The sequence below is a fragment of the Protopterus annectens genome, chromosome 8.part0, assembly GCF_019279795.1.
Source record: "Protopterus annectens isolate FY-2018-M chromosome 8.part0, PAN1.0, whole genome shotgun sequence".
Lineage (NCBI taxonomy): Eukaryota > Metazoa > Chordata > Ceratodontiformes > Protopteridae > Protopterus > Protopterus annectens.
The window spans coordinates 1,880,985,582-1,881,005,693 of NC_056741.1; positions in this window are offsets into that span (position 1 = coordinate 1,880,985,582).

The window sequence follows — 20,112 nt, forward strand, 5'->3', positions numbered from 1 at the left end:
TGGATACTTACAACCACAGTGGTAGATCAAATTTTCATCGAGGTTGGAAGCACGGACAACAAATAGATTGGAAAAGGGATGGAAAGTTGAAGAAAAAATATCCACATCAAGTGTACGGGAGACACAAGAACATATCAGGGAAGAGGGAAGAAGTGAGGCATTGGTAGAGGAGAATCATTATATGCCTTCCAACCATTTAGGTGTTGATATAGATCAGGGCATCACCATAGAAGGCATTATTTTTAGGTACAACAACTTCAACATATACAATTTCACACATCTTCATTTAGTAAAAGCACATTTTGATTTGCTTTCTAAAGGAATGAAATACATTCCTACTACATGTTTTAGATTAGTTGACAGCTTATGTGAGTTTAAATTATTCATTAGAAAACTTAATTTAGCTATCCTGTTCAAAGACACTAAAGCAGTTACTGAACAAAGGACTAAGGGTACTAACATACTTAGAAAGAAAAGTTGTTTCATTCCTCCTATGCATCCGAACATATTAGTTTATAAAAGATTGATTACTAAACAGATTTACCAATTGTCGAATGAGTTATTGGAAAAAGAACCAAGAAGTAATCTCACCACGGAAGAGATTAGAATTTTGAAAGACCTGACAGATGATAAAAGTATTCTGGCAATGAAACCAGATAAAGGAGGTGGTGTAGTAATATATGACAGCTTGGAATCTTCTTCTTCTTTCGGCCTTTCCCCGGTTAGGGGTCGCCACAGAGGATCATCTGTCCACTCATGATTGGCAGTGGAGTTTTATGGTGTTGAGTTGCCAGCCCAGTGCCCAACCTTCCACAGAAGGCACACACATGCATACACTCACAACTAGGGCCAATTTAGAGTGTTCAATTCACCTACTGCATGTCTTTGGGATGTGGGAGGAAACCGGAGCACCCGGAGGAAACACACGCGACCACAGGGAGGACATGCAGACTCCACACAGAAGGCACCCCAGCCGAGAATCGAACTGGAGAACCTCTTGCTGTGAGGCGGCAATGCTAACCACTGCACCACCATGGCTGCCCATATGACAGCTTAGAATACACCTCCAAAATGCATGAGATCTTACATCTGTCAGGTAATTATGAGATTGTTTCCATCAGCAAAATCAATATATCATATAGACGCATAGACATTCATGTGGAGGAATTTCTTATTGACAGAAGAATTACTGAAGACACTTATAATTTTTTGAAAGTGGAACATCCCAAATTGGCGACCTTAGTGGGGATACTTAAGGTACATAAAAATATCAGCAATCCACCCTTCCGTCCTATAATTTCGGGCAGCAAATTGAAGACCTTCCAACCGGGAGTTGCAGTGGACACTATATTGAAACATATGTATGGGAAGATCACACATATGGTTAAGGATTCTTGGGAGTTTTTAAAGAATTATCCTTCTGATACATGAAAGGAAGGACTTATATACGTTACTATTAACGTTGTAGATTTGTTTTCATGTATTCCCAAGGAGGAAGGTATGGACGCCTTCACTAACAGTATTAGAAAATACAGCGACCTGGAATGGGATAGGGTCTGTTTGATTCTTGAGTTGATGTCCCTAGTCCTTGATCATAATTACATACTATATGAGGGTGAATATTTCAGACAAACCAAGGGTGTGGCCATGGGGGCAGCTTGTGCCCCCATGTATGCCAATTTGGTCATGTTAGACTGGGAAGAGGCAGTGGTTTTTAATTGTGACTACTATAAACATGTCAGATATTACTCACGTTTTTTAGATGATATATAAATCTTTTGGGAAGGAAGCCAGACAGTCTTGAATAACTTCTTAGACTACTTAAACCAAAGTAGTGAATTTCTTAAGTTTACTTCTACCAGCAGCAATGATGGTATAGCTTATTTGGACACATACATATCCAATGGGGACAAATGTTTTAAGTCCCGAATACACAGAAATAGTACATTTACCAACGGATATCTGGAATACACCAGTAATCATCCCAGAAAATTGTTGGATAATATATACAAAGGGCAGTGTATTAGAGCCATCAGGATGACTTCGGAATACACAGAGATGGTAAAAGAAATGGATTTTATCACTGAATTATTTAAAGAAAGGGGTTACAACAGAAATATGATGAAAGATGTGAGGAACTATGTAATCAAGGAATGGGGACACAGATACACCCCATTATTAGGAGACAACAGTAAGAGGACTACAAATATGATAGAACGTTTCAGCTGTAATCATTCAGATATCAATAGGTATTACAACAGAGCTTGTGTATTAGAGTACGGTCCTCACACCAACAAAATAAAGAACATCATAATTAACAACTGGAAGGTTATGATGGTAGACCAAGATATAGCAAACATACTGGGCCTGAAACCCATATTTGTATACAAAATGGGATGCAATATTAAGATGTATTTGGAAAGAGGAACAATGGGTAAAGGAATAGACAATATTAAGAAGCATACAAGAAAATGTGGTACATGCAGTCAATGACAGGCAATAAATGAAGAGGAAGGGATCATTTTGAGTAATGTTAACAGGACTAGGTTAAGATTCAAACAAGGCAACTGCAATTCCAAATTTGTCATATATTTGGCAAAATGTGAGATATGCCCGGGATACTATATGGGGAAGACTGAAAGGAATTTCAAAAAAACGCATTTATGCACACCTATACAGTATCAAGAGGAAGGATGTGAATAATGCCCTTTACAGACATATAGAGAAGTATGGGGAAGGGCATTTTTTTAAGTTTGCCATTTTGGAAAATGTTGCCTCAGATCCTAGAGGGGGCAACATTAAGGCTATTTTGGCTTATAAGGAATTATGGTGGCAGTTATTCCCTGATGCCTCGACCCCACCGAGGCTCAATGATTATTTAACCATCAAACCACTACTATCTATTAAGTAAATTGTAGATTATATAGTACTGAATATAGATTTGCTAATAACACATGAGGATGTTGTTGGAAAATTTCCTTCTGCATACAGTAAATGAAGATTGTAACTTGCTATCTCTTATGTTCGATGCTTCTACTAATTATCAAACAGGTAGATCATTGTAGGGGGGTAATGTACTTTTACTTATGAGAACCATTAGAATGTGGTAATGAGCAATATATCAGAATGCTTTGAGACAGTTAGTTTCTGCCAGTATCAAATGTTTGTGCACTTTTTAATTTTCTGTTATTTTTATGTTATTAATGTTGTTACTATTGTTATATTAGTGTTAATAATAGAGGATGGTTGTTTTTAAATGATATACAAATATGCGTTTGTGATGATGCTTGGGAGAAATGTATGAAGCATTATATGTATGAATTTATGGGTGCTCTTGTCACTTTAAAGATACAATGATTTGGTGCCAAATGCAGTATTTAAGCTGCATTAGTTTTATTTAAAGTTGTTCTGATGAAGCTCACAGTAGTGTGGGTGAAAGCGCTTAACAAATAAGGAGTATTAAAAGAAGATTTTAAACCAACTGGGCGGTTGGTGTTTCTTTCACACAACATTTGTAAAGTTTTATTGCAAGTTGTTGGGTTATCGCTTGGGGTTGTTGGCGCTTCAGAGTTTCTAGTTGTTCTAGATGTCATAGTTGCAATCTGTAATTGGAAAACTTCCTTAGAATTTTTTTTAAATCATTATAAGATGGAGAGGATTCAGATATCCAGTTCCTTGTTATAGTTTTCCTGGCTACTGCCAGTATTGCCCAGAGTAAGGAATGTTTAACTTTTTTTACACAGCAAGGTATAGGTGTATTGAATAGTATTAAAGATTTGGTCAAAGTGAAATTGTCTGTGAATATTGCTTGTAGAAGTTCATTTATATGTTTCCGAAATAAACTTATTGCAGGGCATTCATAAAACATATGGGTCCAGTCAATGTTTATATTAGACTTACATTTGTTACATATGCTTTGTTTTCCATTAATTTTGTTCATTAGTTGAGGGGTGTAGAAAGAACTATATAAAAATCTCCAGGAATATATTTTCCATTTAAGTGAAAGTGTTGTTTTCCCTGCAGATTCTAATATATTTGTTTTATCTAAATTCCTTGGAAGTGTGTTATTTGTTATATAATAGTAGTTCCAGAAATTAGCTGGACAACAATATGTTTCTTCTCTAATAAGTCTGTATATAAATGATATTTTGTCTGAATAAGTTTGTTTATGTTGGATAATTGAATTTAAAAAAGCTAGTAGTATGCTATTGTCATGTTTGTTAGCTGGAGCAATCAGGTCTGTTTTATTTTGCAAGAATAGTCTGAGGGATTGTATATTAAGCCAAAGGGATTTGTCTAACTGAAATTCACTTATTATCTGATTTACTTCCTTAACCCTTTCATGTGTGATTAGTTGGAACTAATACAAAAGACCCTTTTGTTTAAACAAGGTGATTTCATCTATATATGAGGATTGTTAGGATTCTTAAGCTAAGGCTATTGGGAAAATTATAAAGAAAAGTTCGTTATATCTAGAGTGATTATATATAAAATTTCTAAAATCTATTAATGTATTGTGTAAGTAGCTAAATGAATGTTTGAGTATGCTGTATGTAGTAAAGTAATCTTTAAGTATCCATAACATTGGGTTGTTTATTAATTCTCATTTGTAAGGTTGTGGTTTCAGTATTAGTAGCATAACTGAAGATTCCCAGAATATTTTCCATTTGGCCTGGTATGAAGTATTTAACAGTTGTGCTATGGATCTAATAATAGCGGCGTTAGAATAAAGGTTCAAATCAAGAAAGGCTATGCCCCCTTTGTTCCAACTATAAAGATGGTGTTTGAGTGCTATTCTAGGTTTCTTGGGAAACCAAAACATTTTTAATAACAGAGAATTGAACTTGTTAATAAATACTTTATTGGGAAGTCTTAAAATAGATTGTATAATATAGATAATTTTATGTAGAATTATCATTTTAATGATAGTTAATCTTTCTTCAGTTGTAAATATAATTGTCTTCCATTTTGTTAATAAGGTTTGAATATTTATATAACATTTATTATAGTTTAGTTTTGTGATTAGTTTAATATCTTTAGCAAGGATGATATCTAAGTATGTAATTTGATCTGTGTTGAATTTGTTTGTATCATTGTTAATGTTTCTCTTATTATTGTTTGAATAAATAGGTAGGATCTTAGTTTTATCATCATTAAATGTCAGTCCAGATATGTTTTAAAATGTGTTAATGGCTTCAAATAAGGCTGTTATAGAGGAATTATCTCCCTTAGTGGTGATGAGCACATCATCAGCAAATAACTGAATTTTAGATGTTATTTCATCATTTATTTCCAAAATTCCTATGTTTTTATTTCCTCATATATCATTAGCCCATGGTTCCATTATAAGGATAAACAATAAGGGGGATAGGGGGCATCCTTGTTTTGTTTCCTTAGTGATGGGTATTTGAGTTGATGTGTATGTTCCAATATTGATATAAGCCAGGCTCCCTTTATAAAGATGTATTAGTAGGTTAATAAAAGTATCTGAAAAGTTTACACATTGTAATAATGTGAATAGATTATCCCAATGTATTGAGTCAAATGCTGAATTAATGTCAAGACTTACCAGTGACAAGTTTTTTTCTTTCTGTGTGAATAATCAGTTAAAATAAGAAACCGTTTAATGTTATCATAGGTACTTCTATTAGTTACAAAACCTGTCTGGTCTTCATTAATTAACGGGGATAATTTTTTTTTAATCTATCAGTATAAATAGTCATGAACATTTTATAATCAATATTTAAAAGAGATATGGGTCTATATGAAGTACATAATTGAGGGTCCTTACTAGATTTTAGAATGGGCGATATAAATGTATATTTCCAGGATGGAGGCAATACTATGTCATTCTGGGCTATAGTAAATACATTATGGAGTAAAGAAATAGCTATTTTAGGCATAATTTTATATAGTTCAGGTATGATACCATCATTGCCTGGTACTTTGTTCTGTTTAAGCTTATTAATTTGAGTTTGTTTGTCAGCTAGAGAGATTTGTTTGTCTATAATTTCTGATTGTTGTTTATTGAGTTTGACATACAAGTTATTTTTAATGTATTATTTTATTTTATCTATAGGTTGAATGATATGTGAAGTGTGATTAATCATGTGAAAATGATGTCTGAATTCATCTATTATGTCTTGTATATCAAAAACCTTTTTCTTGTTTCTTAACGAGTATATTTCTTTAATATGATTTTGTTTATTGATTCTTTTGGTGTTATTTGTAAGGCTAGTTAAATGTTTCGGGTTTGCTGAATAGGCAAGGAATTAATTTTTTTATAAGGAAATCATAGTCTTATGATGTAAGATAGCACTGTATTCCTCCTTAGTTTTGTTTATTTCATCTTTAATATTCTTAGGATTGAACTTGTCATTAATTTTAAGGTGTAACCTATCTAGTTTGTCTTGTATTTTTTTTAAATCTTCATCCCAGGACTTTCTTTTGTTATAGTACAATTTATTTATTTGTCCCTATAAGTAAGCTTTTAATGCATCCCATATATATATATATATATGTCATGAGAGTTGGATGTTAAGATGATTTTTATAAAATTTTGTGTTTCTTCTTCAAAAAAATGTTTGAAATTCTTTTAATTGAGTTATGTAAGCAGGAATTCTTCTTATATGAGCCTTTGGGGTATCATTTAAGTTAAGCTCAAATATGATTGTGTTATGATCTGAAATAGGGCAAGACACAATCTTGGTGTTTATTAAATCATTTATTATTTTCGTGGATATAATTACCCTATCTATTCTGGAGTATGTTTTGAATCTATTGGAATAGAATGTAAATTGAAGTGAGCTCAAATCTGTATAGTCATGTATATCTTTTAGATGATATGTATCCATGAATTGCATTAGTTGTTTAGCTTTTGAGGTAATCTTCCTTTTCCCTAAAATACTAGAGTCTTTTTTGTTTAAAACACAATTAAAATCTCCTGCCATAATATTACCCTCAGATTGAGATACAATTTGGTTCAATCGTTGTTTAATAGTGCTAATTCCAATGCCCGGTAATCAATAAATGTTTACTAAAGTGAAAAGTTGTGTGTTTATTTTGATTATCACCAAACAAAACATCCCTTTATTGTCCTGATAAGATTTAATAATTCTAGGTAAAGGAAGAGTTCTGTTCCAAAAGAATTGCTACTCCTCTTTTCTTTTTACAATGTTCAGAACTAGCAATAACTATATATTTATTAGTTTAAAAATTAATATTTTCTTTTAATAAATGTGTTTCTTGTAAAAATATTATGTTTGGTTTGTGTATAGTTAAGTATTTAAATAAACTTCCTCTTTTAATAGGGTTATTCAGACCATATTTGTTGATTGATAAACCTTTTAATGTGGTCATAATAGCATTATAAATGTGTAAGAAATTCTTGTGTTTTATGTGTTATCTTGTATATGTTTTATGTAATCCTCTCCAAAATATCTGTTATTTACATTATAGTCAGTGTTTGTTACTATAAAATACACAGTATGTGGTATACGATTCTTGCAATTTGCAATTATATATATTTGAATTATAATGGATGTTGGGAAGAACTTATTAAGAAAATTAAATGTAGTATATATGCCATAAAAAATGGGGTAGCTACCCACCTGGAGTTGTAAACTCCTTGTCCCAGTGATATCTGTCATTTGGATCAAACCCCTAAACAGCAGCAAAAGAACACAGCCTCCACTATATATAAATGTTAAACAGACAAAACAGTAACTGTATATATGATTACATATTCATTAAAATCAGTAAAAAAGAGTTGTAATCAGTGTAACTCATCTGGTATTACTTATATCATAGTCATGTTTCATGAGAATTATGTAACTAAATATATCCTAAAATAGTATATCATTTGTTAGAAATCCTCTATTAATGAAGTCATTCTTTATGCTTGCAAACAACCCACATTAAAAAAAAGACACTTTAACTTCTATTGAACCATATGTTGTTAGATATAGTGAAAATTGCTGTTACAATAGTTAATTTGCTAATCCTCTCTGTTGAAATCAGTAGAACACATGACCCTTCGTGGGGAATTAAACTAAGTTGGCATACAAATGTAATGTCATATCATATTATTCTTGATATCGTTCAGAAGAAAGGATTCTGATATCTAAAATAAGCAACATTCTAATAAAGAAAAAATGTCATTTGAAGTAACTGCTAGCCTTGTTAAAACAGATGCTATATATTAATATAGTGTTCATAACAGATTTGTATATATATCTTTAGCATGAAAGCTCAAATGACAGTTTAAGCACCTGAAGTAGAACATGCCATCATATCTTAAATGTGCTTACTTTAACCCATGCTATTTTCATATCAACTATCAATCTCTGAATGAAAATTAGTTATAATTTATAATACAACAAATTTTATCAGGTTAAGCAAGGCACAGCAATATATATAGTATGGCATTCATTAGTTTAAGTAAATGCACACTTACTTTTCCTTTTTTCTTCTGTTAACAGAGACATGAATAAAAAGACACATTTGAAAAACTATTTCCTTTCTTTTAAAGTCAAGATTTGTCCAAACATTGTATTAAGTAGGCTTAGAAAACATTTTTAAAGTATATACTGTTTTGTTTTCAACATTTCTGAAGATTTCCGATGAAATTACATGTAATGACTTCCTGGTTAGGTTGGGCAACTAGCTCTGATGTCATCAAATCATGTTGCGGTGTTGTGAAGCTTGTTCGAGATTGTAGAGAGGATTTTTTTGTGAAAATAAGGCAATTCAAGATTAAATAAGCTCGTGGACAGCAAGCTCGAGCTTCACAGAATCACTAGATGGTGTCTTTCACCGTTTTACATGAAAAAATGCCAAAAATTACTTGTATGTACTCGTTTTCATTAAGTATGGGGAACGTTCATGTGTTTGTGATCTGCAAGCCCTACACAGCCTGCACGTGTATATAGCCAATGCCCGTGTTACCCATTATTATTAAATAGTACCACACCGCTTCTATTGTAGCAAAAAGCATTTTAAATAAATCACTAAACCCCATTAATACATTTAACATTCACATAACTAAAAAAAAACTATATTTAAAACTGTATGAGAGTGCACTTGTGAATCATTGTAAAATGTTGAGAAATTATTTCATAATATCACCATAAGAATTTAACATATATAAAAGCTTTAAATTAATTATTAAGATATAAACTATGAGATAAAAAACAGTATCAGATAAGGAAGACAGAGAAATATATATGTATGTGTTGTAAGCTCTTATTTACTTATATCTATGTAAACTGTATTTAATCTGAATGCTGTTAGTTTAAATTAAATAGAGATTATAGAGGGAATCTAAAATGTTTATATATGAGAAGTGATTATTTTATTTTCATAATGGATTTATTTATTTACCATCTAACTTTAAGATATCTTTATAACAATATTTAAGACTGTATGCTTGCAATTAGTATACCATTTTACCTCAGTTTAAGTAAAAGCTAAAACGTATGTGTATACTGAAGGTTATATGGGAATGGGAAGGTGAAAAAAGGAAACAGGCTTATCTTGTAAGTAAAAATATCAACAAATAATTAACTCAGTGACATTGTTTCCAGAAACATAACAAACTGCAAACAGATATATTTAAGTCACTTGTTTCTTAGTCTTTTTTGTTTCTCCGAGGTTTTCCATGTAGAATTAGATGCCATTCTCTTAAGTGTAGGATTAGCCCATTCCATCTCTTCTATTTTTTCCAAGATCTTATGGTCTTTTACATAGTGCAGAGCAAAGTCCAAGTCTTCAAACATTTTGAGACCCTCCGATGAAAATATCTTCAGCTTCGCAGGGAACAAAAGATGAGTCTTCACCTGTGCTTTCTTCAGTTCATTTATCAAAGGTAGGAATATTTTTCTTTTAGCTATAACTGCTGATGAATAATCATTGTCAAAGCGTATTATAGCTTCATTTGATTTAATTGGTGACTTGGACCATGCAGTTTTCAGAACTAATTCCTTGTCGGAAAATGAAAGGAATTTGACAATGCTAGATCTAAGTTGTTTTTTGTTGGATGTATTACTTGCGGTAAGGGAACAATTTGCTCTCTCAATACCAAAAGACATAGCTTCAGTGACATCAAGAGTTTTAGGTAACCAAGCAGTGAGAAAGTTAGTCATGTTGTTCCCCTCTATGCCTTTAGGTAATCCCAATATTCTTAGATTGTTGCGTCTGGATCTGTTTTTAAGATCATCTAGTTTATTTTGTAGGAAAGTATTTTGTTTGAGTAAGAATTCCACATTATTTTCATTTTCGATAATTCTTCCATCCATTTCATTTAGAGCTTCTTCAATACCTGATATCTGAGATTTTTGTTGCAGTAAATCTTTTTTTACTCAGGTGATTTTTATTTTAAATTTGCAATAAACAATAAATGAAAACTTATCACAGTTTACAATCAAGTTAGATAATTATTAACTATATACAAATTTACATTTAGCCTGACATTTTAAAACTTGCATGATAACAAATTACACAGATATAGTTTAATTAAAGTTAAATAGTACTTGCTTCATGAGGAGGTTAGATCCATTTGCAAAGTATCAATCAAAGTTAGAACTTTTTTCCAAGGGTTTTTAGTTAATGGTCTAGGAAACAGTCTTAATTCTTTGGTTTTTATTTCCATTAAGGCTGTCCACTTCAATAGACATATGAAACCTTCTTTTCTAGAAGCTGTGGTAGAATTCCATCTCTTTGTTATGCATTTCCTAGCTATAGCTAGTGTAGTCCAAAAGAAATAAAGGTCAATCTTATTTGAAGAATAAGCATTATCAATTATATTCAGTAATAACATCTGTATAAATCGCCTGCAATAAATTGTTAATACTTTCCCAAAAGGGTTTAATTTTTATACAATCGTAGAAAATGTGAGACCAATCAGCTTTATTATACTGTTGACATCTCCAGTATAACCCATCATTAGAAGGATTGATTTTTGAAACTTTATCAGGGGTTAAAAAGGATCTATGAAGGAATTTCCAGGTAAATATTCTCCAATAATGAGAACAAGAAGTTAATTTTACTGAGAGAAGTAAATTAGATTTATTTTCTGAGGTTAACTGAATCATATATCCTTTAGTAATATATTGCCAATATGCTGGTTTAAGTTGTGTTTTGTAATTTTTTATTAGATTATATAAATATGAAGTACCATTTTGCAATTTCTTATTATTATATAAAATGTCAAACAGTCTGGATATAAAATTTGGTGTATTTGAAAAAGAAGAATTATTTATTATCTTACATAGATCCTTGGAGTATGTCAATATATTCTGAAGCATTAACCATTCATGAGAATTCACTTTGTAAGTTGACATACTATATTGTAAATCCCATACTTGCTGATTTTTTAGACAGTGTAACCAACAGATTAGATTTTTCTGTTCCCAAGAGAGGAATATATTGCTATGAGTTCTATCTGGAAAGCTTTTATTAATGCTGAAGGGAATTAATGTTGAAACCAAAGCTTTAAATCCATATTTATGTTTATAAATTTCCTAAAATAGTCAAATAAATGATTTATTAAATTTGTCCTAGTTAGTTTAGTTATATTGTATTGATAATTTAAGGCCAGTGAGTACCATAATATATTGTCCTTGTCTAGAAAAGTAGAATTTTTAAATAAATTATTTTCATTTATTATTATAGTTGTATGTAACTGCAGTGGTGGTGCTGCGTTAGCGTTGTCGCCTCACAGTAAGACATTGTCCTGTTCAGTTCTCAGCTAGATCTTCTTCTGTGTGGAGACATGCTTGAATGGGCGTACCTTCATTGAAGGTTGTGCATCAGGGCCAGCAACTCAGCATGTAAAAATCTACTGCCAATCATTAGCAGACCGGAGTTCCGCTGTGGTGACCCTTAACCAAGAAAAGCTAAAAGACACAGCATTATAGTTGTATGTAACAATTTCCAATTAGACATATAATTTGGATTGATCCATTCAACCACAGTTTTAAGTAAAGTTGCTCTTATATAAGATTCAATATCTGGGAAATGTATTCCTTCCTGGTCCCATTGTCTGATATGATGGGTATATGCAATTTTGTTTCTTTTAGGAAACCACAGAAATCTTAGCAAAATTGATGTTATTTTCTTAAAGTGAGTTTTCTCAGGAATTAACAAAGTGGCTTGTATAACATACAAAATTTTAGGGAGAAGAATCATCTTAATTAACTGTAATCTATCTTCAAAAACTATAAATAACTTATTATATTTACCCACTAGAGAGTCTATTGTAGCTATGATCCTTCTATAATTAATATTCAATATATCTTGAATATTTTCACACAAGTCTATCCCTAAGTATTTTATTGTTGAGACATGTTTTCCTATGATATGATTCTTATCTATTTGTCAATCCTTTTTTTATTTAATAATAAGTTTTTAGACTTTTGTTTATTAAATCGGAGTCCTGAGAACTTAAGAAATTTCTTTATCAGATTATCTAATTCAACTAATGTTTCTTTTGAATTCAATAGTGTAAGAAGTATGTTGTCAGCAAAGAGCATGATCTTGGAGTTATATTGACCAAATATATTTATTCCTTATATCTTTGGATTGTTTCATATTAATATTGCCAATAGTTCTATAGCTAATGCAAATAAAATGGGTGACATAGGGCATCCTTGTTTAGTACCTCTCATAACTTGTATAGTTTCTGAGGTAAAGGGTCTTAATTTAACATAAGTTAAATTGTTTTCGTAAACCTTTTTAATAAATGTAATGAAGGAGATGGGAAATTTATAAGCTTCTAAGATTTTAATTAAATAATCCCAGTTCAAGTAATCAAAAGCTTTCTCAATATCTAGTACAATTATTAAGGTTTCTATATTTTCTTTGTTTAAATAATCAATTAATGTCAATATTCTTTTAATGTTATCATGTGGATGTCTATTTTGAAAAAACCCAGTTTGGTCATAGTTGATAATTTCATTCATATGATTTTTTATTTTTTTAACCAGTATATAGACATAAATATTTTATAATCATTATTTAATAATGAAATTGGCCTATATGAGCTGCATTGACTATCTTCCTTGTTTTCTTTTAAAATGGGTATAATTAAGGAGTATCTCCATGAAGGAGGAATTAATGCATGAGTTTGAATTTCAATAAATGTTTTATATAGTAATGAAGTTATATTTTTGGGGAATAGTTTGTAAATTTCTGTGATTAAGCCATCCATTCCGGGAGATTTACTAGTTTTACTTTCTTTGATTGTATCTATGACTTCTTTGTGCATAATGGATTTTTGTAATCTATTGTAAACGTTCAGGGATTGGTTTAATATTTGAAAACATATTTTCTAAAAGGGGATATTCTGGCAAATTATTGTTATTTTTAAAATGATTTTTGAAATTACACTTGAAAGCATCTAGAATATCTCCTATTTCCGAAACTTTCTTACCTTTTTCTTCATGTAGTATATTAACAATAGTATTAGCTTTAGATTGCATTTTAACTTTAACAGATAAGTTATGTAAGCGTTTTGGAGAGGTGGCATAAGAATTTATTTTTAACCTGTCCATGGCTAAATTAGTTTTGTGATTTAAGATTTCAATATATCTTCTAGTTAAGTCTTCTATTGTATTCTTATTCTCTAATAAATTAGGAGATTTCTTAGATTTAAATAATGTGAGATTCCTTTGTAGTTCTTGAAGTTCTGATTCCCATTCCTTGATTTTATTTTTATACCAAGCAATCATTTTTCCATAGATATAAGCTTTTAATGAATCCCATACCATTACTATATTCGTTTCCGAGTTGCAGTTTACATCTAAAAATAAATTGAGTTCATTCATTAACCATTGCTTAAATTCTTTAATTTTTGTAATATATAAAGGAATTCTAGTAAGAAAAGCAAGTGATTTAAAATGTATTTGCACTTTTAGAACTAGAGAACTATGATCTGAGAGGGGGAAGGAATTATTGTAAAGGAAGTAATTTTTGTTTGAAGATCCTGGGAAATATATATCTTATCAATTCTGGTTTGGGTACCATATCAATAATCTTGATGGGAGAATACCAAGGAATTACTATCTATAACATTAAAGGTATCTTTTAATTTTAGGGATTCGGTCCATTTTTTTAATAATTTTGCAGTAGCTGTTAGACGTGGAGATTTTTTATTAGTAGTTTAAGACATATCTGTAATACAATTAAAGTCCCCCCTATTATTAAATTACCTTTAAATATGCTTGTAAATTGATCTAAATGCTTTTTGACTGTCCCCATCCTAATACCCAGAAACCAATATAGGTTTACTAGTGTCCACAACCTGTTACTAAACTTCAGAATGACTATAGCTATAAGGCCCTCATTGTCTATATATTTATGTATTATTTCAGGATTTAATAAATTGTTTCTCCATAAAATTATTACCCCCCCTCTTCTTTGTTTTAAAATTGGAACATGATAATGTCTTGTACTCACTTGGGTTCCATGTGAAATTATCATTGCTCTTGAAGTGTGTTTCCTGTAAAAAAAATTATTTGTGATCTATTTAAGTTTAGATATCTTAGCAAGTTAGATCTTTTATTTAGACTATTTAGACCCTTAATGTTTAACAATAATATAGAAAGGTCCATATCAAATTATTTTGAGGAAATATTTAAAGGTGTCATTGAATTTACCTGAAATCATCCCTCCTTAAAAAATAAAGTATTAATGATTAGTACATAATCAATTATCTCAGTGAAGCATGTTATCACTAAGGTACTCAATAAGTATACGTCAGGCTCGGAAAAAATAATGAACAATTTAAAAACTAAAATAAATACTAAAGTTAAAGTAATTAGCTCATTAATCCCTTCCCACCATGGAGTGAAATACATTCCTAGTCCAACAGATTGAAACATCTGGTGAACTATCACTCTAACTTCCTTTTCCCATTCTTTTGAGCTCCATATATACTGTAAATAATCAAGAAGTCTAATAAACAACTATTATTGTGATTTAAAAACATTTGGTTGTAGAAGGCATTGTTTAAAATGAAATAACTACTATATCATTACCATCTAAACATAGAAAACAAATGCAGTTGAATTATACTAATTATTAACTTATTCAGCTCATTGTATCAACATAACCTTCCATATTGGATATGAATTCACTTGTTTAAACACACAGACACTTTAATCCTTAATCATAAGGCTTGCGAGCAATAACATAAATTAAAAAAGAATATCACATCTTATAATATATAAACATATGCTTTCAAGAACTGTTCAGATTTAAAAGAGACTGCATAATTACCTTATCATCTAAATATAGGCTTAATCTTATTATATTTCAGCTAATAGTTATAGTAATGCTTTAGAAAGGAGGTCAAAAAATGCATATGTTTAAATTATCTAAGTGGTGTAAAGCATAGTAGTTTCTATGACTGTGTGCTGATCAGGTACTTATATCATTTTAGTTGCTTGGTTTACTTTAATAATGATTTTATTAAAATATGGTTCAAACAACAATCAGATTTAATTTTATATTCTCTTGTACAGGGTATAACTAGATAAGGGAAATCTAGCTTGTTTCCTAAAGTGTGTTGTGAACATGCTTCTGTAGGGTATGAGTATACCAACAGCCAATCAAAACCTTATCTACTCATTGTTATGACAACATTAAACTACTCTGCAATTGTAAACATAGGAGAAAACATTTTCCCTATCCCGTGCAAACTGCAGTCTAAATAGACTTTTATAAAACTTCATGAGCACTTATTTCCCACTCAAACAACTGCCATGAAAACAGAAGGGAGAGAGAAAGAAAAAAAAAAAGAAAAAATAAAACATCTGAAAATACTGACACTCTCCCTCGCAAGGAACACACCACCCCTGACCCAAAGACACCAGGGTCAGCTCACATCTTGTCCATTGCACCTTTAACCCCACTCTCTGCATACTATCTGACCTCATACAACACCAATTCACTCAACCGACAGTGCTTCTCCAATCTGACCCGACACAACTGTACATCAGTTCCACATAATCTGCAACTACAACCAACAAAAACTGCACCATTCATTATCAATTCAGAAGGCAAAGCAGTACATCACCAGAATTACAACAGTTCCCAGCCTCTATTCTACAGAGAAATCCCACCAATTATTCCCGACAAGTAGAGATCACCAGATACTTCAACAAACCCTGCCCAGAAAATCACTCCACTGTCAGCCAACTTTCCAAAATAGGAACAATCATCAAGCCATTCCAAGTAACAACTATTTCAGTAATGCAGCCATCTAAGAAACCCAAACCCTACTTTCAGTAACAATTTTTTCCTCTAACTGCAACAATAGTCCCAATCCTTGCAGCAAGCACACAATGACAGACCGGACAAGATTTCAAATAGGGCATAACCCTGGTGTACAACCTTTCTTCGTCAGTGCATCTGAGACAAGAAGCAAAAAAAAAAAAATGTTTTTCACCATAATACCAACAGCGATGATTACAGCAATACTCTCCAGAAGCATACACATTGTTTAAGGCTATTGCAAAGACCCCAGCTAATTATCAATGACTGCAGTGTATATATTATGCAATAGGCTGTGGGCAGTATAACAAAGGTCAAAATAAATAGGTATGCAATAATTGTCATTTATGCTAGGGAAGGAAGTTGATGTTTTAATATTGTAATGAATATAAATTAATGTGTAGTCTGTATGTATTTGCAGTTCGTTAGATCACCTCTTCCATACATTACTCTAATGCATCATCCAATGGCAGGACATTCATTTTCACTTAATTCAAATAATTCTATACTGTTCCTGATCACAGTATGTTAGTTACTAATCGATCTAACATTTTAACATGGAATGAAATTTAGGTAGCATATTTAAAATGTAAAAACAAAAATAGAAAAAAAAATAACTGTTTTATATGCACCTAGACTGACAACCACACACCAGTTTGGAACAATCAAAGCCAATCAGATAAGGCATATATATATTTACTCTACCATTACTAAATGATAAGCAAGGTAAACGCCAGATTTATATTATAGACAATTTACTACATGTAATAACTGCAACTCAAAACGAGTCTCTTTCTTAACATCCTCATTCTCATCAGCAATGAGGAAATACCTTCTTGCTACATTAATTTTAACTGACAGATCTCAATAGCGTTTCTCCATTTAAAAATAGGAACGTTTTGTAGCTATGAGGAACATTTCATTAATATAGTCTAAAAAGCCTATAAGTGCTACTGTATGAGACTCAGACTGAAAATAACAATAAGCATTTTAATAAAAGGAAAATTAATTAATTAAATAATAGACATGACACTAGTAGGCTGAAAAACATAGTTATAAAACATAATCATTTAACTTTGATATTACTAGATTAAATAAATAGCTATATTAAGTAGTAGAATTTTTTAACATGTATTTATTAAAACAAAGGGAAGAAGAGAAACTTAATAGGATAAGACATGCATAAATAGTTATAGGAAACATACCTTTTCTTGTATATATATATATATATATATATATATATATATATATATATATATATATGGATTCACTTTATAACCTCGAATTACTGAAATGTCGAATTTCAGTATCTCGAGACTATAAATCCGAATCCACAAAACACCGACGCAAAAAAAATGTGAAAGTCAAAACACCAAAAAAAACGCACACACAACACTACACATACACCACAACACCCACATCACAACAAAAACAAACAAAACTACATACATACACAACTCATACACACATAAGCAGGGGGGCAAGCCCCTGCACCCTATAGGGCTGCCCCACCCCTACTTATATATACTAACTCTGAGATCACACAAACACAAAACAGAAGCCGACTAACACACGCACATTCTCCGACCCCTCACACACACATCAAACACATCAGCAAACTCACACACACTCTAACTCCCACTCACAACCCTTAGAAAACACTTACCTGACATAACACCTACATCCACACATGGCACCGCGCACCATCAAAACACAATCCCGGACATTACGCAGCGTAAGGTCATAACCGCGAATTCTACATATATTCGAATTCGTGATTATGAGCTTTCGCTATTTTTCATATTCGGCTTTATAGCCTCGAGATACTGAAATTTGACATTTCAGTAATTCGAGGTTATAAAGTGAATCCATATATATATAGATATAAATAAATAAATATATATATATATATATATATATATATATATATATATATGTATATATATTTGTTGTGAATAAATGTATGACATTAAAGGTATTAATACATAGTGAGATCATTTAGATGCTTTTAATAGTTAGGTTGCAGCTGACACTTTGAGAGATTTCATAGAAGTTGGTACTTTGGATTCAGTTTTCTGTTTCTTTTTTTTTTTTACATCAGTCCAGCCATTTTTGTCAGTGTGGTTCTCTTCAGGGATGGGGGTGCCCATTCCATATCTTCAGCAATGGTTATAATGTTATTGGTTTGGATAAAATGCAAGGCTTCTTCCAGAGTGTTGAAGGTTCTCATCTCACTTAGGTGCATTATTTAAATTTTTGCAGGAAAGGCTATTTGAGCTTTAATATTATTCTGTTTTAGAGTTTTTATTAGAGGCCATACCTTTTTTCTCTGTTCCAGCACTTTAATGGAGTAGTTATTGTCAAATATTATTGTGTTCTGGTTATATTTTATAGGACTTTTCCTCCAAGCTGTTTTTAACACCAGCTCTTTGTCCATAAAAGATAAGAATTTTACTATAATTGATCTTGGTGGTATGATGGATGTTGATGAAGTTGTTGCTGAAGTTCTATTCCCCAGAGCACAATGGGCCCTTTCTATTCCAAAGGAAAAACCTTCTTTAAGATTTAGAACCTCTGGTATCCAAGAGTTTAGGAAAGATATAGTGTCCCCTCCTTCTGTTTTCTCAGGTAAACCGAACATCCTGAGGTTTGACCTTCTCTCTCTATTTTCAAGATCATCTAGTTTGTTAGATAACCAAGTATTTTGCTTCAAGAGAAACTCTGTGTTTCCTCCTCTTTGAGCCTTTAATCAATGTCAGTCAAAGAAGTTTCAATGTTTATTAACTTTGACTGGTGTTGCTGAAGTATTTCTTTGAAGACTTCTGTTTGCTTCTGTGAGTTCTCTTCTAGGTTCTGTAGATTAATCTTAAAATCATCCATTTTTGTTGATAATTCTTGTAATGTGGTAGTCACCAGTTGTAGTTCCTTTTTTAGTGTCAAGAATTCTTTAGGTTGCTCATCTCTTCAGATGCTGTGTATAGACTTCTAAGTAATTTGACAGGAAATTTATTTTAGAAATCCACCAAAATTTGTATTAGTTACTTTAGACTATTAACTAAATATTTGTAGTAGTTTTGTTAGTAATAGATAATTTAATTTCCTGAATTTAGTAGAGCTCCAAAAAATGCTGCTTTTCAGTTAGCCATTCAGCCCCCCACCCCCACCCCCACCCCCGTTGTAGTAAATCTTGATGAAGTAAATCCATTTGTTTAGTAGCCTTCTCCTTGAAATTGTCTATTTTGGTATCTAACATATCAGTTTTTGTGGTAAGGTCTTGTATATTTGTTATCAAAGTCTGAATCTCTCTTTTAAGGCTGGAATCCTGGTTGCTGGATTTAGTGAAGCTCATGATAAATTTCTTCAGATGAGAAAAAGTTATCCAAGAATAATTTGACAAGAAAATCTGCCTTCTTTTAGTTTTAAAGTTGATATTATTATAGGTGAAGTTAAGTTCTATTAAATCATGTATAAAAGTATTTTCAGTTTTTAGTCTGAAGGCAGAATTCCAGTCAAAATAATATTTCTTTTGTGGAGCTGTTGAATTCTGCTGCTAGTCACTGCCCATCTTGGTCACGCCCCATAGTAACACCATCTTTGAGAGTACCTCTGCTTATCCTAAACAATAGGACCTTGACCAATAAACATTTAAAGGTTTTAATTAAGGGTTGCACATTTTTAAACTGCTGAGCGAGCATACTAAATAGATGTATTGATTGAGCTAAGAGCATAAGCTTATAAGTTATGGTTATTGTGCATATCACAAGATGCTGAGTTTACTACCAAGGTACCTGACACTAATTTAAGGAAACAAACCCTAACCTTCCATCAACTCCACACTTA